The 8,030-nt window shown below is 37.2% G+C and overlaps 1 non-coding gene across 1 annotated transcript; it reads left to right on the top strand.

Annotated features, from left to right (window-relative positions):
* The first annotated feature begins 257 nt into the window (after nucleotides 1-257).
* LOC120268203 lies at nucleotides 258-364 on the top strand. The gene has a single exon (XR_005538871.1). It is a non-coding gene; the product is annotated as a small nucleolar RNA R71 (small nucleolar RNA).
* Nucleotides 365-8,030: the final 7,666 nt, after the last annotated feature.

Below are 8,030 nucleotides of genomic sequence, written 5' to 3'. Positions count from 1 at the left end.
TTATAGTGTCTAACTTCTTACTTAATGCCTCCACTTGGGCCGCCAATGATGTAACCACATCGATCTCATGGATGCCTGCCACTTTCTTCTTCTCTCTAGCATTCCATTGGTAGTTGTTCAACCCCATTTCTTCAATTAATTTCCGAGCTTCTCCGGGGGTCTTACTACCTAAGGTACCTCCTGTCGCTGCATCAAGTAACTATCTTGTACTTAGGTTCAAACCATTATAAAAAGTCTAAATGATCATTCACTCTGGAAACCCATGTTGAGGTCATTTTCGCAGGAGTTCCTTGAACCTTTCCCATGTCTCGAATAGAGACTCCAATTCCATTTGCACAAAGGACGAGATCTCATTCCTAAGCTTTACAGATTTTTTGGGAGGAAAATAACGGGCAAGAAAAGCTTCTACCATCTCTGCCTATGTAGTGATCGATGCTCTAGGTAATGAGTGTAGCCACTGCTTCGCGCTCCCCCTTAAGGAAAATGAGAAGGCTCTCAACTTAATGGCATCATCCGTAACACCATTGATCTTGAGCATAACACACACTTTCAAAAATTCTCTATGTGATTGTTTGGATCCTCATCGGCCAAACCATTAAACTGTGCAGACTGCTGTAACATGTGGATGAATGCCGGTTTTAGCTCAAAATTCTAAGCTGTGATTGGGGGCCGCACAATGCTAGATTGTGTCCCCAATACTGACGGTCTAGCATAATTAGAGAGTGTTCTTTGTTGTTCATTCTGTTCTGCCATGTTGTCAAATCCTTCAACTTCCCCTTCAGCTAGATTCGAAGGTTCTTCCACAAGTTCTTTTCCCCTTTTTCTGAGTGTACGTTTAAGTTTGGGATCACCTTCAATTAATATCGAAGTGTTCCCTTGGGGCATAACCTGAAGCTACACCAAAATAAAGAAAACAAAATTAAAACGATGATAGAATAAGAAGATATGAAATAGAATGAATGAATAGCTAAGATAGCAAATTGCAAAGTATCTCTAAATGCCTAGTCCCCGGCAATGGTGTCAAAAACTTGACAATGCCCCTTTCCGTGTGACCCGCACGTGCACGGTTGTGTCGAAGTAATAAATCCCGAGTGAATATCGTATCCACATGGAATAGTGAAAAGAAACACAATGATTGCTATTTACCTAGGATGAGAATGACTCAATGATGGTGTGAATACGATTTATATGAAAAGACTAAAAGAAATAAGAAAGAGAGGCACGATAAAATGAGAGGAAAGACAATCGATAGAAGTGGGGTACTCGGACAATGCTCCCCCAAGGACTAATGTTTCAAGTGCAAGACCAACTATTATGTCTCCTAATTGATGCTTAATGAGTAGTAGAAATCCTTAAACACACGGTCCCAAACCTAAGGTAAACTGTGACTAACTCTACACTATGTCCTGATGAAGAAATCGATCAATATCAATGCCTCACACTGTGTAGAGTTGCAAGACACTCTAGGGATACCAAGTCATAAATCCTATTCCAATATATAGATCTAACCCTTTGGTTCAGGCGAAAAACCCCTAGTCGCAATTAAGCCCTAGGTGCTAAAGTCACTTCAATGCTTCACTCCGTTGCTTGTGCAACTAAGCCCCAGCGGAGGTCATCTCTTAGCTCATTCACTCTACTATGACCGCAAAGAACTCTTGGAACGTGGTGGTAGGATAAATCACATCGGAGGGGAAAGGGGATGCTCCGCTACCTCTCAACTCACCCTCCCCAACCTTGCTTTGTCTAACCCTCATGGTGCGTCACTCATCCACAAAGGTTACCAAGATGGTCTCTCAACCCTAGTGTCACTCTAAGGGAGAAATCATTCAACAAGCATTCAATATTAGAACTCAATTAGAAACATCAATTAAGGGAAGCATAATAAAAGGTCAATGAAACAAAAACATCCTAGGGTTTACAAAATCCAAGTACCCACTAAGGGGGTTTAGCTCTCCATGGAGCAAGATAAAATCAATAATGAAATCGAAAGTAAAAACATGTAATCCATAGAAAAACCGCCTTGGTATTCATGTCGATAGTCTTGTAGAGTGGCCTCATCCTCTCCAAAGGTCCCCTTGTCAAGCCTAGGGCACACCTCGCCGAATCGGTGCCAACGAAAGCTCCCCTAATAACTATCTTCCAAGAGAATCGCGGTGTCGAAGCCGGAGAACCACTCCAAAAGCCTTGCCAAAACCCCTCTAAACCCTAACCGCTGGCCTCTCAAAAGGTGGAGAAAAGATGCGAAAAAGGATGCCGAAATCGGGCTGAATCGAGGCTTTAAAAGGGCTGGAATCGGGTATCCACACGGGCGTGGGGAATTTTCACACGCCCGTGTGTATTCTCCGGAAATCTCATTTTCAGCCGGTTATAAACAGTACTGCTACAGTAAATTGGTACAGTGTTTTACTTTGCAACCTATTACAAATCCCGAATCCATGTTTTTCATCGAGGTAATATAAACGGGCACACGTTTACGCCGTAGATCGCGTCGCTTCTTCAATAAATGACCTCATTGTTGAAGATCTTGCTATCAATGCACAAATCGAAATACTCGAATGTGACTACCTCTGTGCCCCTCCACATCATTGTACTCGCTTGAATACCTGGAGGTTGGCACACATTCTCGTATCTTGAGCCCGACTTGTGTCTTCGCGTTTGTTCCTTCCTAAGATTTCATCAAATAGTTCATTCACGATCTACATTGACTTCTTTTCTCAATATTTAGCTTCGCAACCCTACATGTGCAAAAGAACACAAATACACATGTATTAGCGCTTAAACCTGATAAAAGTAATGCTCATCATAAGGAAAGAACACTTCACTTTCTTATCGCACAAGCACTTATCAGTCGTTAAGAACACTTAGAAGGAGTTGGGATTATGTACTATACTTATCTTGATTATTAATTATGATAGGCATTAAGTGTCAATCATGTTCTAGGATTAAACCGTGGGAATTCAAAGGCCTACTAGTCCCAAAAACCCATGGCTACTAAGTCTAAATCACTAGAAACTTAAGATGGGATCTCTTCCATCCCAGCCCCCTATGTTTGCCTTAAGTGTAGAAATCCCACGAGAAGAGGTCAATCAAATCCTAAGCCTAAGGGGCAATCAATCCCTAATCTAGAAACCTAGTTATGCCTAACCTTTTAGAACATACATAGATCTATCATGTCATGGGCATCATCAACATAGGGGCATAACCTCCTCATCTGCATTAACAATAATAATCAATTATGAATATGCAATGATTACGAAATCTAGAACAATATATATTAATCAATCAATATTTATAAATAATAACCGAGGGACCTAGACATACGGTTCCCCTCGAATTAGATTCTTATGGATCATAAAAAGCAAAGCATTAAAGCATGAGAGAGCCATAAGACCAAATAAAGAATAAATAAGTATTCAATATATTCCTAGACTAACTCCCTTCAATAGTTCTCCGAAGGCCGGGGATTAGAAGATCCCAAGATTGTCTTGATGACGTGTGTTACTTACACCCCTCTGATGATGATCCTTGAAGATGCCTATCATGCACGATCTACTCTGACGATGCTCGTTGATGTATTCTTGGGAAATCCGTCGGAATTCACTGGAATATAGAAGAAACCCTATCTCCCTCCACTCAAATCTCCAGAAATTTGGCCATCCTACCTTATTCGGAAAAAGAGTCTCCCCTATTTCAGAGAAACATAAGGTATTTAAAGTGATCGGCTCTGCCACGGTCTCACCACGGGCGTTGTGATGCTCGTGGTGAGTAAGTTATTTCTTGGGCTCCAATTCGGGTCCTGGCATGGTCTTTGGGCATTATGTGCCATGATAACGATCGTGATGGTATTCATAACGGCCATTGTGAGGCCATTGTGGTTCTGTGTTGCTTCAGGTGGTTCCATGCTGCCACGGCTTGATCACGGCAGTGGTAATTATAGACAACATGCGTGGTAAGTTTCTATAACTCCTGTTGTGAGTCTTGGTGTAGCCTTGATCCAACAACTTGGTTTATTTTGCTTCAAAATACCCTTCATTCTGCTTCTTTTTCCCTAAAACAAAAATAAAGGCAGCGGTGAATAAAAGAATGAAATTTTGTACTATTTTGGTTCTCAACATGTAAAACTCCATGCTAATTAAAGTGTAAATGATATAGAAAATATGACTAGTTTATCACTTATCAGTAGATGTGTAAAACATTTTTACAAGGATGACATCGCTAAAAATTCATCGCAATCAGACATCAAATGACTATCAATCAAAGCACAAAACTCTTTTTATCTTTGACCCTTTTCATTCCATTCTCCAATTTCTCTTTCTTGTTTTATTGAGCACAAACGCCTCATATGAAAAGAAACCTTTCTTTCCTTATCATATTCTTTTCATTAAGTTTAATTGGCTTAGTTAATTATTGGTCAATGGGTCATCATATGAGATGTACCCCATACAGCTCATATAGAGTTACCAACCTACTTCTTGTTTAAAAAACAATAGTATTTTCCTAGGTAACACTTTAGTCATCATGTATATACCATTATCATCAACGCGAATTTTCAAAAGTGAAAACATCTTAGATTCTAACACATTTGAAATCCAATGATATTTCACATTAATATATTAATTCCAAGAATGAAATGTAGAAATCTTACAAAAAATAATGGCATTCTGGCTGGCGCATCGAAGAACATACCTCTCTTGCTTCATGCTCAACTCCTATACAAATTTTCACAACAACAAAGTTTCTTAGCAAGCTTTAATAGTTGCAATACTCTGCCTCTATAGTAGAAAAGGTGATACACTTCTTCAATTTGATTTACTGTGACACTGCTTCCCTTCTAAAAATCATCAAGTATCTTGAGTGGGTTTCATACCATCAATATCATCAGCCATGTTTACATCTGTCTATCCCTCTAGCAGTGTATTAATATTACTAAAATACAGACTCAGCCTGAAAGTATCATTAAGATACTTGAGAATCTATTTAACTACATTTCAATGCTCTTTGCCATAATTCGAAAGATACAAACTGGCATTACCAACTACATGTGCACATAGAGCCTGGTGCAAACCCATAACATACATTGAGCTATAAACTACAAATTCTTCATTTTTTCTTTGTCTTTCTCCCTTGTAGGACATTGTTTTTATATTCATCTTCAAATGTCATGCCAATGGAGTAGATAATTCCTTAGCCTAGCTCATGTTAAACCTGTCAAGCATTTTCCTAATATACTTCTCTTGAAATGACCAAAGCTTTCAAGTTTACATGAGACTTTCATCCTACGGATTGGTCTAGCTAGATCCAAATCCTTCAATGAGAAAGACTTTCTAAGATCCTTTTTCAACATGTCAATCTTCAAAGCATCACAACTAACAATTAACATGTCATCAACATAAAGTAAAAGAATAAGAAAATCACCATAAAAAAATTATTCATATAAATACAATGGTCTAAGGCAGCCCTATAATACTCATGCTTTGCCATAAAGGAGTCAAACTTCTTACACCGCCGCTTCAATCCATGTTTTAACCCATATAAGTTCTTAACGTACAAGGTTGTCTTTGCCACTTTTCTTAAATCCTTTTGGTTTCTCCATGTGGATTTATTTTTCTAAATCATCATGTAGAAATGCTATCTTTATATCAAGTTGCACAATCTCCAAGCTCAAACTTGTTGCAACCCCAAGAACAACATAGATCAAAAACATTCTTAACCATTGGAGAAAAATTTGTTCAAAGTCTACACCCTTCTTTTAACTAAATCCCGTTTATAACCAACCTTGCCTTATGCTGTAGACATGAGTTTTTTTTCTTCAAATTTTAACTTGAATACCCTTTTATTCTTGAGTTTCCTCTTGCCCTTAGTCAATTTCACTTAATTATAATCTGGGTTCATATATAAGGTTTCATTTCTTCTTGAATGACTTTAAACTACTCTTCTTTATTTTCAGGCTCTAAAGCCTCACTGTAGAGCTTTGGCTCTCCTCTACCTATTAATAACAAGTATCTATTGGAATTATATCTATTTGAAAGCCTCCTTTTCCTAGTAGATCTCCCAGGCTAATATTGCGGTGGTGGATTGGTGGCTCTTTCTCAAGCCCATCAATAATGCGAGCATCATTAACAACCTCCACCTACTCAAGCTCAACCCCTCCATGACAAAGATGGGTAGAAGGGACTAGATCTATTATAACATGAATTTTAATTGACGATGTTAGTAAGTCACTTTTGCTAAGATCCTCGTTGGTTTGATCTTTATGAAAGATGGCATCTCCACTTTTAATAAACTTCTTATCAACATGATCCCATAATCTATAGCAAAATTTCTCATGGCCTAAACCAAGAAAATCAATTCTTAGACTTGACACGCTACACCAAAGGGTGGCGTTTTTAAGTGGGTTTTGTGGCTTTTATAAACGCCGCCACAAGACCTCCTGGTGTGTCTAGAAAATGCCGAGAAAGATGCTACTGAAGTGAACATCGGTAAATTAGCGGCATTTAAACATAAAAACACCGCCAATTTAGTGGCTTTTTAGTAAAAAACGCCACCAGTTTGGTGACATTTATTTTCAGAAAAGCCACCAATTTGGTGGCGTTTTTGTGATAAACGTTGGGAGTTTGGTGGCGTTTATTTACGAAAAATGCCACCAAATTGGTGGCGTTTTGATGAATATACGCCGGGCGTTTGGTCGTGTTTTTATGAATAAACGCCACTAAATGTCCATGGCATCTTTTTTTAAGAAAAAATTGCCACCAAATTAGTGACGTTTTCCCTAATAAACGCCACTATGTTTGCACATTGGTATATATAAATTAGAGTGTACAATGCCGGCGTTTCATTCAAAAACGCCTCTAATATTAATTAAATTATACCATTTTCCCTGAATTTTGCAATTTTATTTTTGTTCATTTTCAAACAACAATACAACTACAACACCGGGAATTTGCCTTGAAAACTAGAACAATCACATTATTTCTATACACAAACAGAGATAATTGTTGATATTCAATAATTTAAACCTTTAGAAGCCGAAGTTTTTGACATTCCAACGATAATAAAAAAGAAATACATAATAACCAAAATTAGTAAATATTTAGGTTTGTGATTCTTGTCTTGCACCAAATTAAACCATAACAAAACAAAAACATAGATAAAAAAAAGGAGCTCCAAAGCATCATCAACGCCACTATTGATCTCCCGAAAACTGATTCTGCAATGAAAAAAGAAGTTATGAGAAAATGATTTTCACAATGCAAATAAAATTATAACAAAATAGATACAAACACAGTAATATTGCCACTTTCTAAATACCTGTGACTGAGAAGTTGAGCCAGCTGCATTAACTCCAGGGATAGTAACTCCAGGAAACTGGTTTTGTTAAACCCCAAGAAGAGCATTATATTGAGCATACTAATTGCAACAAAGAAAGAAATTACTTTGATAAAAGTAAATTGCAACATACAATGAGAGAACACTAACAGTTTCTGAAAAATAACAAATAAATAAATAGATAAATTAAACAAGAGATTATAAGAAATGTAACCACGACCAAGATTTAATAGAAAAATTGAACTTCTAAGTTCACCACAAGCAATCAAGGGCATAACACTGATAAGATCAATTACGAATTTAACATTTAACAAAAATGCATTGTATTCGACTACTACAATATATAATCTGAAAACTTAGGCCTAATGAGTATACACCTAGTTCAAGTAAAATGAACAATCAAATCACAATTGAATAACAATGGTTAATGGCATAGAAAGAAAATCAAATTCAAAGTAGGGCAATATTAAAAATATTACCTCAACTTTTAGGAACTAATCTTTTTCTTCTTGCTTCTACTTTTATCAACTTATCTCTCTGTATCCAAATCTAACACAAGATCTGCAAGTTATATAAATAGGTTATTTAGAGCAAATCATTATAAAAGTATTGCAAGCCCATTATGAATATTTAGAAAACAAATGAAAAAAATGATGGAGTTTCTGAAAGTTATGAACATGGATGGTTGCTTCATGTGAGAGCTC

The sequence above is a fragment of the Dioscorea cayenensis genome, chromosome 8 (assembly GCF_009730915.1).
Source record: "Dioscorea cayenensis subsp. rotundata cultivar TDr96_F1 chromosome 8, TDr96_F1_v2_PseudoChromosome.rev07_lg8_w22 25.fasta, whole genome shotgun sequence".
Lineage (NCBI taxonomy): Eukaryota > Viridiplantae > Streptophyta > Magnoliopsida > Dioscoreales > Dioscoreaceae > Dioscorea > Dioscorea cayenensis.
Note: the sequence above shows the minus strand (reverse complement) of the source record. Positions and strands in the feature narration are given on the sequence as shown.